Genomic DNA, 21,460 nt, shown 5'->3' with positions numbered 1-21,460 from the left:
TGGGTAAATGATCTGGCCTTTCGGATATTCTAAGCTTTTCACATAGGTGAAGAGGGATAAGAAAGGAAGATGGCAAAATTGCCTCATTGATCACGTGAGGAATCTGTAGGATTTCTTGAGTTGGTTTTAGAGTTTCAGATCTGAAGGTAAGTTGACATCTGCTGGACAATCCATCGTTTCTCATGCTTCTGTTTGTTCCTCCCATTTTGTTTTATTAATCCAGAAAACTAAACAGACTTGAGATAACATTCTGACTCATGTATGATTCCAATTGTCTAAGTCTCCTGTCTTCACATTGAGAGCATAGAACTAGCTTGAATATTCAATATTATAGAAATTTATTTAAGAAATGTCATGTAAACTTAATAACTGACACCCTCAACTAAAGACAGAAAAGGTAAAATAAGTAGGATCTTACATGGGGACTGGGTGTATGGAGATTTTTGTTTCTGGAAGGATGTTAACAACAGGAGTTATTAAACCCTGAAATGTATTACTTGAGAAAAGAAGATAATTCCAAAAGTTCTGTAAAAGTTAACAGTATATTCATAGAGTCAGCACTGGAAAGGCCCAGTCTAACTTTGTACTCTATGCATAATCTTCTCTGAAATATCCCTGGCAGGTGAAAAGCTTTAAATTTCACACTTTGACTGTCTCAGTTGATATCAATTATGTGTATAAGAAAATTTGGCTAAAGATGCTGAACCAGTTACAATTGAACAGACTCTACTTCACCATCTTATTCATAAGGATATCTTGAATGACTTTGTCAAATAACTTGCCAAATTCAGAAATGCTATGCTGGGACCATCACCATTTTCTGCCAGTATTTTGATTTACCAAAAATAAAATAAGATTATTTTGTATGAATTTTTCCCAGTTAACATATTCTTCTTTAAGACCACATATTCTTTTTTTGGTACTTTCAAATTAGTTATCTAATAATCAATCCTGAATTGGGAGAAGGGGGAAATTATGTTTATTGGGAGTAGCTAGGTAGTGTAATGGATAAAATTCTAGGCCTGTAACCAGAAAGACTCATCTTCTGGAATTCAAATCTGACATTAGATTCTAGCTGTGTGACTCTGGGCAAGTCATTTAATCCCTGTTTGCCTTAGTTTGCTCATCTTTAAAATAAAGAAGAAATGGAAAACAACTCTAGAATTTTTTAACCCTTATCTTCTGTCTTGGAATCAATAATGTGTGTTGATTCTGAGGCAGAAGAGTGGTAAGGGTAGGCAATGAGGGTCAAGTGACTTGCCCAGGGTCACACAGCTGGGAAGTGTTTGAGGCCAGACTTGAACCCAGGAACTCCTGTCTCTAGGCCTGGCTCTCAACCCATTGAACCACCCAGCTGACTCTTACTCCAGTATTTTTGCTATGAAAATTAATATACAGAAAAATATAACTCATTGAGAAATGGGACATAATTTGCATTTGTTGTATAAAATTGTAGCCCAAGCTTTCCCCCTTTTTCTCCTTAAAGGCTCTGAGGTTACATAAACAGAGTCCAATCCTGGGAGATCCCTCTAAAGAATTAATTTCTCTCTAGGTCATTGCCTTCACATGCTGTTCAGAGAATCCGACTAAATACAGAAACATGTAAGACACTGAAATGAGCATCAGCATAGTTCAGAAGGAAAATGCACATTGGATTGCCATCAGAGAAACTTTGCTAATTCCAATAAGTCTCCCTTTCCCATAAAGTAATGCAGAGGGACTGGCCCCAAAATACTGAATACTTCATTGGGCCTTAGAATTCCTTTGGAAACTAAACTCCCTTTGGGACTGCTGGACTTGCACTACTCTTCACATCAGACCTGCCTTGTCAGACTAATTCACTGGCGTCCCACTCCTTGCTCCAAGGAGCTCACCATATCAGGAAATCAATATCTCTGTCTAAAGAATCTGGTATTCAAACTCTTAAAGTCAGGAACTTTTGAACTTGGACTCCCTCGTGAGACATCAAATAAATCCTGGGCGAAGCGGCTCTGGCTTTGCCATAGACTTCATCAGGACACTTCTTACTACCCCAGTTATAAGAAATAGTAACAGAAGAAAAGTTAGGTGGCTCAGTGGATTGAGAGCCTTAGGATGGGAGGTTCTGTGTTCAAATCTGGCCTCAGACACTTGATAATTGTGTGACTCGGCATGCCACTTACCCCCAATTGCCTAGCCCTTATGACTCTTCTGCTTTGGAACCAATACTTAATATTATTTATGAGTTAGAAAATAAGATTTTTTGAAATGGCAATAGAAATGTATAAATGTATCCAGGAACTTGAGTTCTAGAAACTGCCTTTTCAGACTAGCTGGAAAAAACATGTGATATTCTGAATGAATTTAAGAATGAAATTCTGAAATCTGTTCAAGGGAGAGGACAATTACATATCAACGCAGGTTTTTTTTTCTCTTCTACCCATAAAATTCATATACCTGCTACAATGTACAATATATTTATGAAAATAGAAAGGAAGACTAAGTGTAAATGGTTAGTCTATTTTTTAAAGGTATTGGGAAATATGGTTGATTCTTAGCTATTAATTAAGAGTACCGGGGGGCATACCCACATTTCAACAGAGATACAATTTCCCTCTAAACATTGGTCAATCCTCTACAATTTAATCAAACTGACTAGATAGATAACTTATGATCTCAAATGAAAACTTACTTTATAACCCCTTATGTTAGTATTTCTGAATAATATAGTAACTAAAAAATCATAATTTAAAGATAATTTTAAGGAGGGAGATTACATGATTTAAATGACATTTTAACAAAATAGTATTCCATACTGTGAACATAGCAATTATGCAGATGTGTATTATAGCAGACTTCTCAGGTTTTCTGATTGTCAAATCTGTTCATTAAAAAATATGATTTTACAACAAATTCTTTAGAGATATCTTAAATAATACCTCAGACTTTCATTTAATCATAATAATTAAGTTTATTTAACTATACCTGAAGAATTGTGGACTGTTTTGACTGCCATATTTTAAGAAGAATATTGCTCAGCTGGGGAACTTAAAGAAGCAGATGATTTCAAGGGCTGAAAATTGTGCCTTATAAGGTTCCCTTTAAGGAACTGGGGTTGTTAAGCTAGAAAAAAGAGGGCTTAAAACAAATATTATAGCTGATTTCTGTTTTTGAAAGGCTATCAAAAAAACATTAGCCTCATTCTGTTTGGTCTTAGAGGAGCATTTCTAGATGCACTGGTGAAAACTGCAGTTGTATTCCAGAGTGCATGTAAAAAAAAATGTCCTAACAATTGGAGCTATCTACAAGAGCGAGAGCCCATCTTAGGAGGAAGTGAGTTCCCTTTCAATAGAGATATTCAAGGAAAGACTTCTTTACCACTTTCTGAGAATATAGTAGACTGGGTTCTTTTTTCAGGTATGGGTTGCACAATGTGGCTTCTTAATTTATTTCCATCTAATCTGTAAAAGAAAAGCAGATAAAAGAAATATTCATATATGTATACATATTTACATCTGAGCATGGGAGCTCCATATATTGCAATTAATATCTCAAAAATTCTTATGAAAACCCATCAGTGTGAGTAGAAAATTCATATTTGTAAGACACTTATGAAATAATATATTCCAGAAATCAATAACAAATTGAAATATAGTATTGTTGCCAGCATCTGGCAAGCTTGACAAACCTAAAGAGGCTTTTAATATCATTTAGCTATCATTTTCTAGTCTATTTAACTTAAATTTGAAGAGATTCATCATAAGACTATTTGAGCAACTGTGAGGATTTTTTTTGTCACATAATAAAATAATTTACTATAGCAGAAAGAGGTTGCAAGCAGAATGTGAGCCTTCATTGCTAAAAGTAGGAATCTTTAAAGAAAAGTTAAATAATGTTTAATCTATCAAAATTATTTGTTGAATACACACATGTGTGTTCTCTCTCTCTCTCTCTCTCTCTCTCCATATATATATATATATATATGTATATATATATATATATATATATATATATATATATATATACATATATATATATATCTGTGATGCAGCGTTATGCTAAGTTCTGGAAATACTAAGAAGGCAAAAACAGTTCCCATTCTCAAATACCTCACATTCTAATGAGAAAGACATTTAGAGTACTCAGTATGTACAAGATACATACCAAAGTAGAGAGGTATTAATATCAGAAGAAAAAGTACTACTAGTAGAAAGTCTACAAAAAGTCTCCTGAAGAATATGGTATTTGAGCTAAGTCTTGAAGCAATCATGGAGTCTAGGTGAGATTCCAGAGTAAGAGAGGAGAGTGTGGAGAATCTTGTATGCACGGGAAGTAAACAAGACAAGGATACAGAGACAGGAGATGTTATGTTAAAGAATTGCAAATCGATCAGTATACCTAGATAGTAAAGTATATGGAGAAGAATAAAGTGTAATAAGACTGAAGAGACAGGGAGCATCCAGAGGACTTTCAATGATAAAGGATTATGTATTTCATCTTAAGGTGATAGCGATCCATTGGAGTTTATTGTGGGGAAAGTGTGTTGTGAAATATCCAGGCTCATTTTAGGAAAATCATTTTGGCAGCTGCTTGGATGATGGATTAGAGTAGGAGAAACTTGAAGAAGGAGGACTAACCAAAATGCTAAGGCTCAGTGTTTTGAAGTGTTTTATGATGGAGCTCTGAGGGAACTATACAATTTTATTACAGCTTTAGGGAAAAAACACTAAAGCAATTCAAGCCAGTGACATAGTCTGCCTGAATGACATAGGACATCCCATTTAAATAGCCTGGGTGTCACTTTCCTCAAATGTAAAATGAGAAGATTGTTCTAGATGGCCTCTTGAGTTCTCTTCTAACTCCAGATTTGTGATTGGATATCTATTATGTGAAAAAGAAAAAGAAAAAAAGGAATTTAGTTGACTGAAAGTTTAGTCTAAGAGCAATATGAATGTGCTCACAAAGCTAATTCTATCTCATTTTATGTCTCTGCAATTAAGTGTCAAAACCTAGATAGGCAATTGTCCTGCATTACTACCTGCCACCCAAAGTTTCATGTTTAACCCTAAGGACCATATTTTGAGCAGCATGTGTGAAATTGGAGGACACTGTAAATAGGATCTCCAGGATGTCAGTGGAACAGAAAATAGTGTCATATAAGGAAAACTGGAAGGAAGTAAATATGTTTCTCCTGAAAACAAAAAAATGGTTGGAGTAATCATATAAGAATTGAAGAGTTGTGTATAAGGAGCACTATACTTGGTAATTGTCATCATAATTCTAGAAAATAGAACTAAAAGCAATAATCAGTAGGCATAGGCAAAACATTTTGACTCATTGTAAAGGAGAACTTCATAACCATTGGAGCTGTCTAACAGACTAGCATTCCTAACAAATGAGGGAACTTTTCATTAATGGAATCAACCAGAGAGAAGCTGAAGAACTGGCTGGCTGGCCGGAGAAAGGATGTATTGATGTATATATTTATCTATTTATTTGTTTATCTGCATTGGGACATTATTTAGATTTTCTTGACTGGAGTCACTCTTAAGGTCAACTCTAAAATTCTTATATTGAGTTATTTTAAAACTTTAAGTGGCATTTTATAATAGTTACAACCATTTAAATACATGTAAGTCTAGCTGGATTTGGAGTTAGAAAGTCAGAACTAGAATCCCAGTTCTACCACTTACCAGTTGTGTTCTTTTCTTTCATTATTTATTTTTAACATTCATTTTTTAAAAATAAGTTCCAAATTCTCTCCTCCCTCTTAAGAAGGCAATCAATATGATATTAATTATGCATGTGAACTCATATGAGCCATTTTCCACATTAGCAATATTGCAAAATAAAACAACAAAAAGCAAATAAATATGAGCAAAGTCAAAAATAATATGTTCCAATCTGCAGCTAGAGTCCCCCAGTTTTTGCTCTATAAGTGGATAACATTTTTTCATTATAGATCCTTTGGAATTGTCTTGGTTCATTTTCTTTATCAAAGTAGAAAAATATTTCACAGTGGGTCATAATTCCAATATAGCTATTATTATGTACAAGTGCTCTTGATTTTTCTCATTTCACTTTGCATAAGTTCATTTAAGTCTTCCCAGGTTTTTCTGAATCCTTCCTCATCATAGTATTTTCTTTTGTTGTTATTCAGTCATTTTTCAGTCATGTTTCACTCTTTCTGACCCCATTCTGAGGTTTTAATGACAAGGATCCTGGAACTTGCCACATTCTTCTTCAACTCATTTTGCAGATGAGGAAGCTGAGTCAAATAGCTAAGTAACTTGCCCAGAGTTACACAGCTAGTAAAAGTTTGAGGCCAACTTTGAACTCAGAAGGATGTCTTCCTAACTCCAGAGTTGGCACTTTATCCAGTGCACAACTTGACTGCTCTTATAGCAAAATGGTTTTCCATCACAATCATATAATACTGCTTATTCAACCATACCCCAATTGAAAGAAATTCCCTCAATTTCCAATTTTTACCACCACAAAAGAGTAGCTACAAATATTTGTACACATATAGGTCCTTTGCCCTTTGTTAAATCCATTTTTACAATAATATAGTCACACAGAAAAATCAATATGAGAATTCAAAGTATAAGAATATAATTCATATCTCATGGATTCTATAAAAACATGTTGTTATTAGAGACAATCTTAGGAAACAAATTCCACAGAAAAAATGTTTAAGTAGCTATGCTGTTACAGTGAGATTTTGAAATTTTGTGGTGATGTAGTGATAATTCCTGCGTAATGGGACTAATAATGGAAAATAGATATACCTATAAAACTCCAAAGAACTTTTTAGTTAAATAAAAGAAGACTTTTCTACTACATTTTCTCCTCATTATCCCCTTTTTTATCCCCTCCCATTATATATTTTTGTCACTGAGTGTTTCTTTCTCAGTATCTTTTCCAAATTGATTTAGGAATTAAAGTATTTATTGCCAAGAGACCCACACATGTGTAATGGCTTTTCTTACAAAGTATTAAAATATTTTGAAATGTTTGGGGGTCAAAATTTTGGAAGATATTTTTTAAAATAACACGTTAAAAATAGTATATTTTAAATCTTTTATACACAGTATTTTTATTAAATAGTATGTGAGTAAAGTGGATAAATACAAAAATAAAACCAAATCGAACAAAGTAAATGGATGAGTTAAGTAGGAAGAAACTTATAACTAATTTCATTGTTTAAAATTTTTTTCAGATTAGTTAAGTTTAACATGCATATATCTTAAATATGCTTAAATATGCTAAATATAGCTAATCATTTTCTTTTAATTGCATAGACTCCAAATTCACTACATATCTATTTTTTCTCTAAACTTTTTCTGACTACAAAAAGAAGAGAATCCAACATCTACTAAGAACCTTCCATAGGCAGGACATGGTGCAAGTCACTAAAGATAAAAAAGACAAAAATGCAATAGTCTTGGCCCTCAAGAACATCTAATATTATAAGAATTACAAAAAGTACACAAATAAATAAATTTTAAGTGGTTTGAGGATGGAGCTACCACTAAAAAATGAGAAGTTTAGAAAATGACACTACAAATGGCAGGGGTGGTGTAGGGTAAAGCACATTTATGACATAACTCCAAAACAAAATACTATTCCACATACTTTAAAAAATAAATAATATTTGGGCTGAAATGCATGAGTGGTGCTTTACCAAAGCTAGTATTGCATAACAGATGAGTTGAAATGGAAAATTAATCTTTCATGCAAAATAAAGACAAAAATGGAATGCTGGTTCCAAAGACTCCATATAGTTTGTAACTGTTCATTTGTCATGGGAGAGAAAATATTTAATCAGTCCTGAAATGATGTACACTCTCTTTATCATGTTTAGTGACTTTTAGAGTGTCAGTTTGTAAAGTGTTTATCCAAGGAATGGATTTCTGGCACATGGATAAAATGAAAAGTGAAATGTTTAGCTCACAATAGGCATATTTTCCAGGATCTCTCTGAGTAAGTATCCTGAGATGAGAAGAAAGCATACAGGTCTGTGTTTATCCAGCTTATGCAGGCAGACAAGGAAGGCTCCAGCCTGGTATTAACACTGAAGTGACATGGAATGTCTTTGCAAAACTCTAAACAATTACATCATTCCCTTACTAATATTGATAAAGTACAACAAATAGAATGTATCTAATTAGGACTTCAGACTCTAAGGGAAAAAGGAATACATACATACATGCATATATATATATATATGTGTATATATATATATATATATATATATATATATATATATAAAACCTCAGTTTAGAAAGAGAGAGACAGATATAGGCAATGAGAAAGAGACAGACAGAGATAGAAATAGATACATGGACAGAGAGAGAGAGAGAAAGGAAGGAAGGAAGGAAGGAAGGAGGAGGGAGAGAGGGAAAGGAAGGCAGAAAGGAAAGAAGGAAGTAAGGCAGGCAGAAAAGGAGGGAGGGAGGGGGGGGAGAGAGGGAAAGGAAAAAAGGATGGAAGGATAGATAGAAGAAAGGAGGGAGAGATGCAGGGAAGAATGAAAGAAAGAAGGAAGGAAAGAACAGGAGGAAAAATGTTCATTTATACTCTTCAAATAACCTATCAGTTAGTTACTACACATTTCTCTCTCAAGAGTGCATTTGTTATGTGGCTATGTCCTTGAATTTAAACCTAAAAATCTGTTGATTATCAATAGTAATCAATAGGTCTTTCTCTGAAAGTATGGCCTACCATGAAACATCTATGTAAATGAATTAAACTAAAAACTTCACAAAGAGCTACTCATTTCATAAAACATTTTTGGCACTCCTCTTCCCAGTTTCCGTTGAAAATTATAAAGGAATGGACATTTAGCTAATCCTGTTTGTTTAAATCTTAAAGACTTTGATCTAAAAGGAAAAACTTGTCCCCTGTATGGTTAGAGTTTCTGCTATCAACCTCTCCCACCAAAACTTCTTGTATACTAAGTGTAAATTTATACTTTTGTAAGTGCTTTCACTAAGCACATATGACATATTAGGTTCTTTCCTGACAATGTCAAGTCGATGAGTTATATCTATAATAATAATAATAATAATAATAATAATAATAATAATAATAATAATAATTGTTAACACGATTATTATTCTCATCATCATTATTATTATTATTATTATTATTATTATTATTATTATTATTGTTACAGGCATTTGATTCATAGTTTGCAACTTGTTTTACAAATATTGTCTCATTTGATCCTTACAACAGTCCTGGAATGTTATCATCCCCATTTTACAGATGAGGAAACAAAGGTTAAGAAACTTACCCAGAGGCATGCAGTTAGTTGGTGCCTGAGGCTAGATTTGAACTCTCAGTCCCCTATAGACTATATCCTCTAGCTGGGAAAATGATATCAAAAGTATACCATTTTTGCAAAAAATCATCAAGCAAAGGGACAAAGAATAGAAGACATTTTTTTCTATCCTATTTAATCCAATGTGAATGTTTAAGTAGAGGTTAACACTCAAAGGAATATATACCCCTTGAATCGTGCTATTTAAAATCTGGAAAAGTGAGACTTTCTAACATAGGAGAGAAACATTGTACCAACAGTAATCTTAGGGAAAGGAATGAAAAAGAATAAGAAAATTTATCTGAACACAGTAAAACATTACAAAGGAGACTTAAGGATGGGAGCCATTACTTTCCTGTTTAGAAATGCGTAGTCATCTTTTCCCACATTTGTAATATGTTTTACATCCATCATGTTTTGTGTTTCTAAGAAGTTTTTCATTTAATATAATTTGATTAATATAATTGATTTGAATCATCAAAACAGAACAGGTGTTATGGATATATGAATTTTCTAAATTCAAACAGTTTTGCACTGGAGACTACAAACCAGATCTCTTATTTTTCAGTCCAGAACTGTTTCTATTATGGCACTTTGCAGTATAGCAGAAAGCTATTTTGATTTTGTAAGTCTTTGAAGGTGATTCTTTAAAGTGATTTACATTTTAGATGTAGAATACAGATTGCCTTTCTGAATTACAACTGAATGGCATTTAATTTGTAGAGTCCTAAGTTAATAATAAAGATAAGAAAGAATACAATTGAGTACAAATATGAGACTCAGAGGACTTGGGTTCTAGACTCTACACTTAAATTTTTCTGAACTCCAGATTCCACATCAGCAAAATGCATAGAATGATACACATTCAACTTACCCTACAGAGGTTGTTAGAATCAAATAAAATATAGTGTTGGAAAGTGTATTGTATATTATCAAAACTGACAGAAAGTTAAAATGTTACTCAAATCCATAACATTGCAGTATGATAATACCTTGTAAGGGACCCTCCGTGGTACTGATGGAAATGGGGAATAATCCTTGCCTAGGGCAGGAAAATGGGCAAGAGAACAGAAATAGTCTAAATTTGATCAATGATTTGACTATGGAGTAAAAGGAAGAGAAGAATCAAATAAATTTGTAGATCACTTGTTTTTAACAGAATCCCAGACTCTGAAAAATAGGAAGCCACAATGTGAGGAGTTCAAGAAGATGTTGTTTTTCAGGAAAAGTTGTATCCAAGTTGTTTATTGTTTTTTTATTATATTATCCTTGTGATCCCATTTCTTGGCCCCTCTGGTTTATGATTTATCCATATACTGAAAGCTGCACTGAACAAGCAGTTTTGAACAAGCAGGGCTGCATTATTGATGCTTTACAAGATCAACCTACATTTAAAAGGTTGAACTTCAGGGTTAACTATATTCTATTTAAACCCGAATGGAGCATGTCCACCCAAATAATAAGAGAGTCTAAAGTTGTACCATATAAGAATCAGACAAAAGAACTAAGATTGTTACACCTGGAGAAACTAAGTCATATAAGGACCATAACAGCTTTCTTGGAAGAACTTTCATAAAGAGTGATTAGACTTGTTTTATTTATCCCTAGAAGGGGATTTAGGAACTCTGAGTTGATGTTGTAATCAATCATTCAGTCAATCTGCAAGCAAATGTTAAGTACTAAATGCCAAGAACTATGTTACACAATGAAAATACAAAGCAAATACAAAAAATTGCTTCTTCTCTCAAGGAACTAACGTTCTAAGCCTATGAAAACAAGTTCCTCTCATATCTCTTTGAGCTGAAGAGAATAATAAATGATTTAGAATAAACTATTTTTAATAATCAGAGAGAAATTTAACTCCTTTCCATTATTCTACTTTTGAGTAGTTTGAATGTTATGATATGTAAATATGTAATATTTTATTGGCAGGGAAGATTTAAGTAACTTTAATTTGATCTACCAAAATAAGTAGTTTTTATATTTAGCAAATAAATGCAATGAAATCTTGAATTTTCTATACATTTCAGTCTCAAGTGACAATAAAGATTTGATCTCATACAGGATGTCAGATGTAACAAACAAAACAAAACAAAACTATGTTTTGTGTTCTAAAGCCAAAGTCAAACTTGCTCTTTATTCATGTTGATTATTCTCATAAAGATTTTGTAATGATAGAAAAACTGGCATAGACTAGTGGCTATTGATACCTTCTTGCTTATGTGTTTCATGTCATACACAATGATATTCTTTCATGCCCAAGATATTTTTAAACCTTTGTAACTTCCCCTCTTTCAGTTATTTTGAAGATCAGTCTTGCAATAACTTCAAAATTTTCCCCTCTAGCACAAACTTCTGTGTGTAATTAATCTAGACTAGCTATACTTCTTAATGTTATTTTCTTTAATTCCATTTTTACTAACTCATTCAGCACATTGGAACTGTCATGATAGCATCCAAATGTGGTAGCTCTATTGTCATAAATGGAGAAAAGCATTTGTTATAGAAATGTTGACAGATATTTTCTTCTTTTTGTCTCTTACTTGTTCTTATTCTAATTTCATCCTTAAATGTCCTTGGGGTGACTTAGCTTCATTAGTTCTCTTGCCAGGCTTTCAGAAAAATTGTTTTTCTCTCTATTGCTTCTCGTTGTTTTATGAGGTAATATTGTTCATAAAGGCTGCTAGGTAGCACAGTGAATAGAAGCACCAAGCCTGGGGTCTTGAAGACCTGAGTTCAAATTTGGACTCAACATTTACTAGCTGTGTGACCCTGAGCAAGTCACTCTGTATGCCTTAATCCACTGCAGAAGGAAATGGCAAACCCTTCCAGTATCTTTTCCAAGAAAACCCCATAGACTTTATGGTCAATGGAGTCACAAAGAATCAGACATGACTGAACAACTAAACAATAACAGATTGCTCAAAATCTTCACCACCCATCTCCACCAGATCTTATTTTAAAATTTATATTATAAACTAGTGTAACAGTTAGGTGATCCATCACTCACTTGTCTAAAAGAAAACAAGTTTTTAATGAAGGGATTTTTAGAATTTTTGAGCCTCTTTATTTTGCCAGCTGACTTATATAAAATAAATTTAGAAAATATTGTTGACTATTCTTTTCTTCATTTCCCTTTTTCCCAACATCAAGAAACCATTTGAAGTGGTCAGGTTAGAGTTATTTACTCTGTATGCTTTACCTTCTCATTTTATTCTTTAAATTGAATGGTTTTTGTTTTCATTTTTACTTTATCAAGTCAGTGCTTTGTTTACTGGACAGAGACAGCTGATTCAAAACTGACTTCTAAAATTGTAATCAGTTATTTATTATCTCTTAGAATATAATCACGAAAGGTCAGCTAAGAAGTACAGTGAATAGAATGCCAGGCCTGAAGTCAGGAGGACCTGGATTCTAATCTTGCCTCAGACTCTTCCTAGTCTGGGCAAATCACCTAACCCCAAAAGCCTAGCCCTTATCAATTCTATGACAGAAAGTAAGGTTTTTTTAAAAAAATAATATAATCACAAGGCAGCTAAGTTGACTCAATTAATTGAACACTGGATCTGGAGTCTAGAAGATCTTAGTTCAAAACCAACCTCAAAGAGTAGCTTTGTGAGCCTGGGCAAGTCACTTAACTTCTCTTTGTCTTAATCTACTAAAGAAGGAAATGGCCATTGACTCCAGGATCTTAGCCATAAAATACTACGAACAGGATAGTCCATAATTCAAAAAGAGTCATACATGACTTGAGCAAGAACAACACAAATATAATTAATTTCACTTTTTATGATGCTATAATGTAGTCACCTTGAATAACTCCCAACTGACTTGTTTAAGAAAGCATTAATGATATATAGGTATAAAGCTCCTGTATGTTCTCTACGCCTTAGAATTTTTTAATTTCTTGTTCATGATTCATTTTTTAAAATATCTTTTCACTGTCCATTCTCATGCTAACTTTTGAAAGTCATCGAGTATTTATGAATGTTAATTTAACTTAGAGGCTCTTATCAAGTATTTTGTGGAATATTTCTTCCTTCATATCCTCTACAACCTGTATCTACACATTAAATACTTCAAAAAAGATAATTAAATAGTCTGTATGAACACTATTACATCCAAGAAGTGATGTTTCCTGTATTTGGAAGAATGTTAAAACCATTTCCACAAACTCCTTTATTTGCTTTGTTCCTTAGAATGTGTCAACCATCCTACCATTTAGCTTCAAATTCATTTTATCTTCTGGTTCTATTTATAACAAAACAGATAAATACTGATACAATTCAGCTACTTCAGTAGTTTTCAGGTAGAATTCATTGCTCACTAGACCAGAAACACATTTAAGTTCAACAGCTAATATTTTTGAATGATCTACAAACTAGATAATTCTTAGCACCTTCTTGTCCCTTTTCCAATATTCTGCTGGCTTCACCAAAGGGTTAGAAATATGTTGACTAATAGTGATTTTTGTAGGGTTTTTTGGTTTGTTTGTATCATGGGTTTCCAGATACCTCACTTTCTTTTTTTCATTTCAGGTGCTATTGATTCTATTTATTTTTGGATAATGTATTTTTCAAAGTATTTTCCCAGATTACATGTAGATATAATTTTGCCTCATGTTCTATAGATGACCCTCTGCATATTTAGTTAGACTGATCTTTAGAAGCATTAACTATTGCCAGGGCTATAAAGAAAGCATTTCCAGGTGGTAAACCGATTAGTATTTATACTCAGCTAGGACAGCCTTCAAAAATATTGTGCTCAACTCCAAAGTACATTTCAGCATCAAAGTAACCTTTTTTAATGGCATATATTAACAAAAAGTGTCATTTTTTCTGGACATAGGGAATGTGATAGACAGGTGTTTAGTTTCTTCACAATTTCTATTTCTTGGAAATTATTTTTTGACCAAAAAATTGTTTGTATGATAACATTAGATTAGTATGCATCTGAAGGAGACTTAACATAACATAGAATAGAGGATTGAACTCTGACTTCAGAGTTAAGAAGACCTAGCTTCAATTCCAGGCTCTAACGTATACTATGTGACTAGGAGGTTATATAGACTTTCACTACTCCAGGCAATACCTGTCAACATTAGGCCTGCAAGTTGCCTTTCTGGGAGATTTTCTGTACCAATGAAATCACTAAATCAATGTTATATTTTATATGTATGTATACATCCATATATATATAAAACATATATAGCATGTTATATATAATCTTATATTAGATATATTATAAATAAACATATAATTTTATAGTTATAGTTATCAGTATAGCTATAAATCAATATCTCCTTTGTGCCTTAGCCAAAAGAAAGGGACGGGAAAAATACATTTGAACAAAATAAAATATTTTCATAAGGGTATATAAGTCCTAAGGAGAAAACATTAGTGCCTGAGGCTAGATTTGAACTCAGAACTTTTCTTCTCTAGGCTTGTTTCTCAATCCACTGAGCCCCCTAAATGCCCCCTCCCAATAAACTTTTTAATTAGCTTTCAGTATATTCAACTGATAATCTATAATAATAATAATAACATTTATAAATAGAATTTACTTAACATGGTAATGTTTGCAAAGTGCTTTACAATTATTTTCTCATTTTATCCTCATAACCCTGCTTAATAGGTTATATTATTATCTGTTTCTCATTGTGAAGAAACTAAGCCAATGCTTATTCTAGGGAGACATAGTTAGGGGGAGAGGTGGCCCTCTACTTCCTTTCCTCACTCCAACAATTGGAATGTACAAACTACCAACTGTGATATTGCCAATGATAAGAAATTTCAATTACTTTAAAATATTTCTGTGTTAAAATATCAGGAAAATTAGAGTTGAATAACACTTTAATAATTTGGTGCTAATGGGTGGCTTATACATGCTTATTCATGTCATAAAAATAATAGACATGAATAACAGCTAAGGAATTTTTAAAATTAATATATTTTTGACAAATTAATTATTTTCTTATATTTACCACTCTATTTCCCTACCTAAAGAACCAACCCTTAAAAAAATTGTGAGAAATAAAGAAAATAAAACATCAGCAAAATTAACAGAGAGTAAAAGAGTTGTCTAGCATGATAAAATTAATAAGTATTTGAAGACCAATTTCAACTAGGTCTCACTTACTCCACTAGGTCTTCTATGCATTGCACTACCTAGTTGCCTGTATAAACATTACCAAAGCACTGTCCGCAATGACACTGAATCATAAAAAGCATATGTTCAATAAAAGAAGTGATGGGCCACTAGAAAGTAACCTTAGCCCTTATTCATAGGGAGTAATGGCATTAGCCTTTTTTACAGAATAAGTTTGTTCTCCATCCCTTTCAAATACACAAAATCTGCAATAGGGAGAATATGGACAAGTTTTTATCATTTGCATATGTGTAGTTAGAATGTTGTACTCCAGGACTAAGTTCTCCAGAATTCCTTTAGAATTTCCCAGAATTCCTCTCCTCTCTCCACCACATTGTGTCCTCATGTTTTTTATTTATAAGGTTGTATGTAACTGCCTCACTTTCTCTCTTCTGGCTGCTCTGACTCTCCTCTTCCATGTATGCTGTTGGGGGAAATTTCTTTCTTTACTGAGGCTTTACTTCCCTTTACTTCAAATTATTATTAATAAACTTTATAAAATATAATACTTGGAGTATTTGGATATTAATGTTTAACCTTACACATACTATGTACACTTAATCAGAGATCAATACATTTCTTTTCCTACTAAACAAGAAGCCACATGGATTTTGCGCTTCTTGGCAGAGAGAAAGACAGGAAAAGGAGAACGCTTCTACAATCAGAAGAAAAATGTCTTTCTGTGTAACTTTGCCATTAGAGAAATGAATGGGACTCCAAAGCTCCCCCACTTCTCTATCTTTTTTGGCAGAAAAGGCTCCCCTGACAGAGAGCCAGTGTAAACTGCCACTACATGTCTTACTGGAAAAGACAAGAAGAATCAAAGGTCAAAATAAACAAAATAAACAAAATAAATGATCTGGCTAAAACTACAGCCACTGCTTGTGATCAAATTAGGTGTAACATGAACTATCCTGGTGAAGACATAAGACAATATAGTTTAACTAGAACTCTAAAGATGAAAAAAAACACAACCAAACTTCTTTATTGTAAGTTCTACTGAGTCATTGATGTATCATAGTGGTTTGACCCCATTAAGAAATTTTCTCATCCATCTTCTCAATCCAGGTCACATTATTCAATGGACACCATATCTCTGGATCATAGAGATTCTCCCCTATGTCAATAATAAGAAAAAACCCTTAATCTTGTAACCCATTTGAGGAAATTGTCCTTACTAAGGAGAGCCAGGAGGAGTGAAAGATGGTCTTCTACTTTCCCTTACCCAAACAGCTAGAAGATACCAGCTAGTGAGATAATGCCACATATTGGACAGTTGTGCTATCTTGAAACCCTACTATGTTAAATATTGGGATGAGTATCAAGTCTTCCATAGTTACTTTGCACTAGTGGTTAATAGAAATTCTTGAGCTACATAGAATAATTAGAGATAATGGAACAAGCTTTGTCAGAAACTTTTTTAAATTGTTAATATCTTTTAGTTTCATATCACATTTATTTCCAAATGTCCCTTCTGCTCTCCTACCCAACTATAAAAAAGAATTTTAATAATAAAACAATATAAAAAACTAGCCAATACAGGAATTGAAATTGAGAATTCTCTTTTCTTTAGAGACAAGCTTGACATGGTAATTTATATAGTGTTCAATTTCACTTTTTTAAAAATCAGCTTTCTGGAAGAAATAAATCACTTTTGTAAAACATTTTATTTTCTTAAGAGAAAATTATCTCTACCATATAGACTTAAAAGAAAACATTTATAATTTTATTATTCTCAGTTTTCCCTATATGCCTTGTCCCATTTCCTTGAGACCATGATTTAAGTACTGACAACAGTGATTTTCCCAGCCAAAGTTGTGGCATCAACATTATTCCTCTTATAACTGAGACAGATCATTAACAGAATATTAATATGCAATCTAAATTAATGATACTCATTTTTTAAGTAGAAAGAGAAAACATAATAAATGCCTCTCTGTTTTATTGAAATTTACCATAATGAGTTTTGGAATTATGGTAATTTCATTATTCATCAACCATTGTATTTGCTACTATTAATCAGAATGTGGGCAACCAGGTTGTAGCAATTGGCCTGGAGTCAGGAATACCTGAATTCAAATCTGGCCTCAGATATTTGTTGGCTGTGTGTCAGTGGGCAAATTAAAGCCTGTTTGCCTGAGTTTCCTTATTTGTAAGATGATCTGTAGAAGGAAATGGCAGAATATCTTTTCCAGGTATCTCCAGTATCTTTCTAGGAAAATCTTATATGGGGTCACAAAGAGTTAGACATGACTGAAAAACAAGTGAACCATAAATCAGAATTAATAAATGAGAAAAGCATTTATTTAACCCTTTCCATATGCAAAGCTCTGTGCTTAGCATTTGGCATGCAAATAATGCTAATAGAAAATAATTGGGAGATTTCCTGGTTAAAATGGAAGCAGAGTAAAAAGCAGCTGCTAAACTTCTCCTAACCAAAACATATAGGACTCCTCAAGAAGACATAAAAACAAATCCAGAGGAACGAAGGAAACCCATAACAGGGTGCAGCATTGGAGGTACGTGGAATCAGGATATTTCCATGCTATAAAGGGGTGAAACATCTCTCACTAAAATGTGAACTGAGCAACCCCCTCCCCCACCCCACACCTAGAGAACACAGACAGACCCTGAGTGTGAGGATGAACCTGAGAGGGTGCAGGACTAACAATGGCAAGCCAGAGACAAGAACCCCAAAAGAGAAAGATCATCAAGAAGAAATCTGTAATACTAGACAACTTTACACAGATAAAATCCAGACAAAAGAGCAAACAGCAGAGGAGAACAAACAAGTAATCATATCCAAACCTTCCCAAAATAATGAAAACTGTCCACAAGCTATTGAAAAGTTCAAATCTGAGATGATGAGAAAGATGGAAGAGATTTGGCGAGAGAAGTGGGAAATAGCTCAAAAGGAAATTAACAGGTTAGAAGACAGAAACTCCCAATTAGAGAAAGATGCCCCCAAATCAAACAAAATGGTAAGCAAATTGGAAAGCAAAATCTGGCAAGGAAATAACAGTTTAAAAGGCAGAATTTCACAATTGGAAAGTTAGGCAAGTAAATTGAAGACCAGAAATGACCAGATTGAAAAGGAAAACCAAAAGATTATAGCTGAAAACCAGTCCCTAAAGGCTAGAATTGAGCAATGAGAAGCTAATGACCTCTCAAGACAGCAAGAACAAATAAAACAGTCAAAAGCCTGATAAAATAGAAGGAAACATGAAATGAGAAATTGATAGACCAAGAAAACAGGTCTAGAAGAGACAATCTGAGAGTCATTGGTCTTCCTGAAAAAGCAGAAATTAATAGAAATTTGGACTTCATACTAAAAGAAATTATTCAGCAAAATTGCCTTTAAGTTCTACAACAAGAGGGCAATATAGACATTGAAAGGATCTATAGATCACCCTCTACACTAAACCCTGAAAAGACAACCCCCAGGAATATAACAAAACACTAGCAGTAGCAATTAGAGAAGAAAAAGAAATTGAATGCATCAAAATAGGCAATGAGGAGACTAAACTATCACTCTTTGCAGATGATATGATGGTCTACTTAAAAAATCCTAGAGAATCAACTAAGAAGCTTGTAGAAATAATTAACAACTTTAGCAAAGTTGCACGATACAAAATAAATGCACATAAATCATCAGCATTTCTATATATTTCCAACACATCACAGCAGCAAGAGGTAGAAAGAGAAACACCATTTAAAATCACCCTAGACAATATAAAATACTTAGGAATCTATCTACCAAAACAAACACAGGAATTATACGAACACAACTACAAATCACTTTCCAAACAAATAAAACTGGATCTCAACAATTGGAAATTCTGAAATCACAGGTTTTTCTCTAAATTTCAAATACTTTCACTCCCATACCTCAGTATTAGGAAACCAACTGAATGGTTTTAAAGACACACAATATCCAAGGTATTGTCTTCTTTGGTGAAAATATTACCATGTAAAGTACAGATACATGTCATTATTGTGGGTTCCCATCTACTGACTTGAGAAATCTTGAAGTCAGTCTGCCACTTCTGCAAGGCTTCCATACTCAACTGCATATAATTTAGCCTATTAAAACATTTCTAAAGTTTACTAAATTATTACAAAAAACTATGCAAAAATGTAATTAGGTAATACATGTGGACAGTCTTTTTTAAATTTTGAGTATGGTTTTGCTAAGTTGTTAGCAGTGGATTCATGGGTATTCTCGGGTTGGGGAGATTTTGAATTCTCTAGAAGATAACTTGATGGAAAAAAAGTGAGAGAAGAAATATTTGAATAATCATATGTGTAATATTCTGTAAGTTGACATAGAATCAAAGAAACACACAACAAAAAACCAGAAGGTTGTAGTAATAACAAAATATCAAAATATGCCTAAAATACTGAAAGAATTTAAATATGGAGAAAGGGTTAAGCAATGGAGCAAGAACATCAATTTAAAAAACTTGGCAAGAGTGGTGAAATCTCAAGAGATCATATCAGGTATCTTGATTTTTCCAGTATGTTTGGAGTAAATTAACATTAATTAGGGTGTTGCCATCCCATATTTTAGTTCTTTTTATAGCCAATCTCTTTTGATACCTCTAATGCTTTCCTTCCATATTATCAATTTTAAGTTTCATGATATTCTTATCCATTCTACTTTCAGCTCTAACTAGCCCCACGTGGATGGTCACACTTAAGAAATCACAATCACTCCATACAGCTATACAATATCCAGAACTCTGAAATTCCCTTCTCTAATTATATCTTTTTCATCTACCATTATTAGTGTTCTGTTTTTCCTGAACCTGCTCTTCACATTCACCTTGAATTTCTCACTTCTTCTATATTTTCTCAGTCACTCACACTTGTTTTAATTTCATTTGCCTCCCTTAACATTCTAAATATGATAGACATATCAATAACAAAAACCTTTATCTATTTGTCCCTTTACTGGTCCAGTCCTGCTAAACTTCAATGCTAGTACAACCCCAGGATGGATAAAAGTTTAAAATGCCTCTTTTGAAACCATTTTATATCTTTTGACATGTTATCTACCTGGGGAATGGAAGTTAGTCTTAAATATTTCTTTAATCTGTTTTTCTTAGAAATCATTCTCTCTTTGGAGATAATTTGATACAAAGATTCCTAGTTGAATTATTATTGTTTATGTAAAAAGTTTTCAATTTTCTATGATGAAAATTACTTATTTGCAATTACTTCTTTTCTTCCTTTAGTCGAAAATTTGCTCCTTAGCAATATCTATTAAAGAAATTTTATCTCTAATTTTTTATAGTATTTCCTTTAATATAGTCAGTCCCATTTTTGAGTTTATTTTAGTTTGTGGTTTAAGTATAAAATCTACAAGACTGCTTTCCTGTTTCTTTGTTCATTTTTCTAGCAATTCTGGACCAATAGATAGATTTTCCCCAGGAATTCACTGTTGGTCTTTTTTATTTTTTCTATTCCTCTTTCTTCATTTATGCATCCTCTCACTTTGAAATTCCTTACTATTAATTCCATAACATTTTAAACCTCATCACCTCACTCCTACACTATTGCAATAGTCTTCCCTTTGGTCTCCATGCCTCAAGTCTGTATCCTCTTCAGTCCATCTTCTAGCTGTCAAAATGATCTTCTCAAAGCACATTTTACCATGTCATTCCTCTTACCCCATCCAATAAATTCCAGAGGCTCCCTATTACCTTCAGTATCAAATACAATATCCTCTGTTTTACCTTTAAGACCCTTTATAACCTAGCCTCCTTTTACCTTGTGGTGTACTCTCTAAGGTCTCTGAGGCTGACTTCCTTGCTCTTCCTCATAAAGGACACTCCATCTCCAGACTCAGCGGGTATCCCCCACTCTCTCAATTCATCTAAGCCTTCCAGTTTCTCTGGTTTCCTTCAAATCTCAGAAAAATGCAACTTTTATTTAAGCTTTTCCTATTGTCCTCTTAATGCAACCTTCTCTCTGAGATTATCAACAGTTTAACCTATCCATATC

General features: G+C 33.2%; 1 protein-coding gene across 2 annotated transcripts in view; it reads left to right on the top strand.

The window, feature by feature from the left end:
- Positions 1 to 21,460, top strand: part of FMN2 (formin 2) — a 453,830-nt gene that overhangs the window by 368,485 nt on the left and 63,885 nt on the right. The gene's annotated exons all lie outside the window — the stretch shown is intronic.

This window comes from Gracilinanus agilis, chromosome 4, assembly GCF_016433145.1.
Source record: "Gracilinanus agilis isolate LMUSP501 chromosome 4, AgileGrace, whole genome shotgun sequence".
Taxonomy (NCBI): Eukaryota; Metazoa; Chordata; class Mammalia; order Didelphimorphia; family Didelphidae; genus Gracilinanus; species Gracilinanus agilis.
This window is presented reverse-complemented; position numbering and strand designations above follow the sequence as displayed.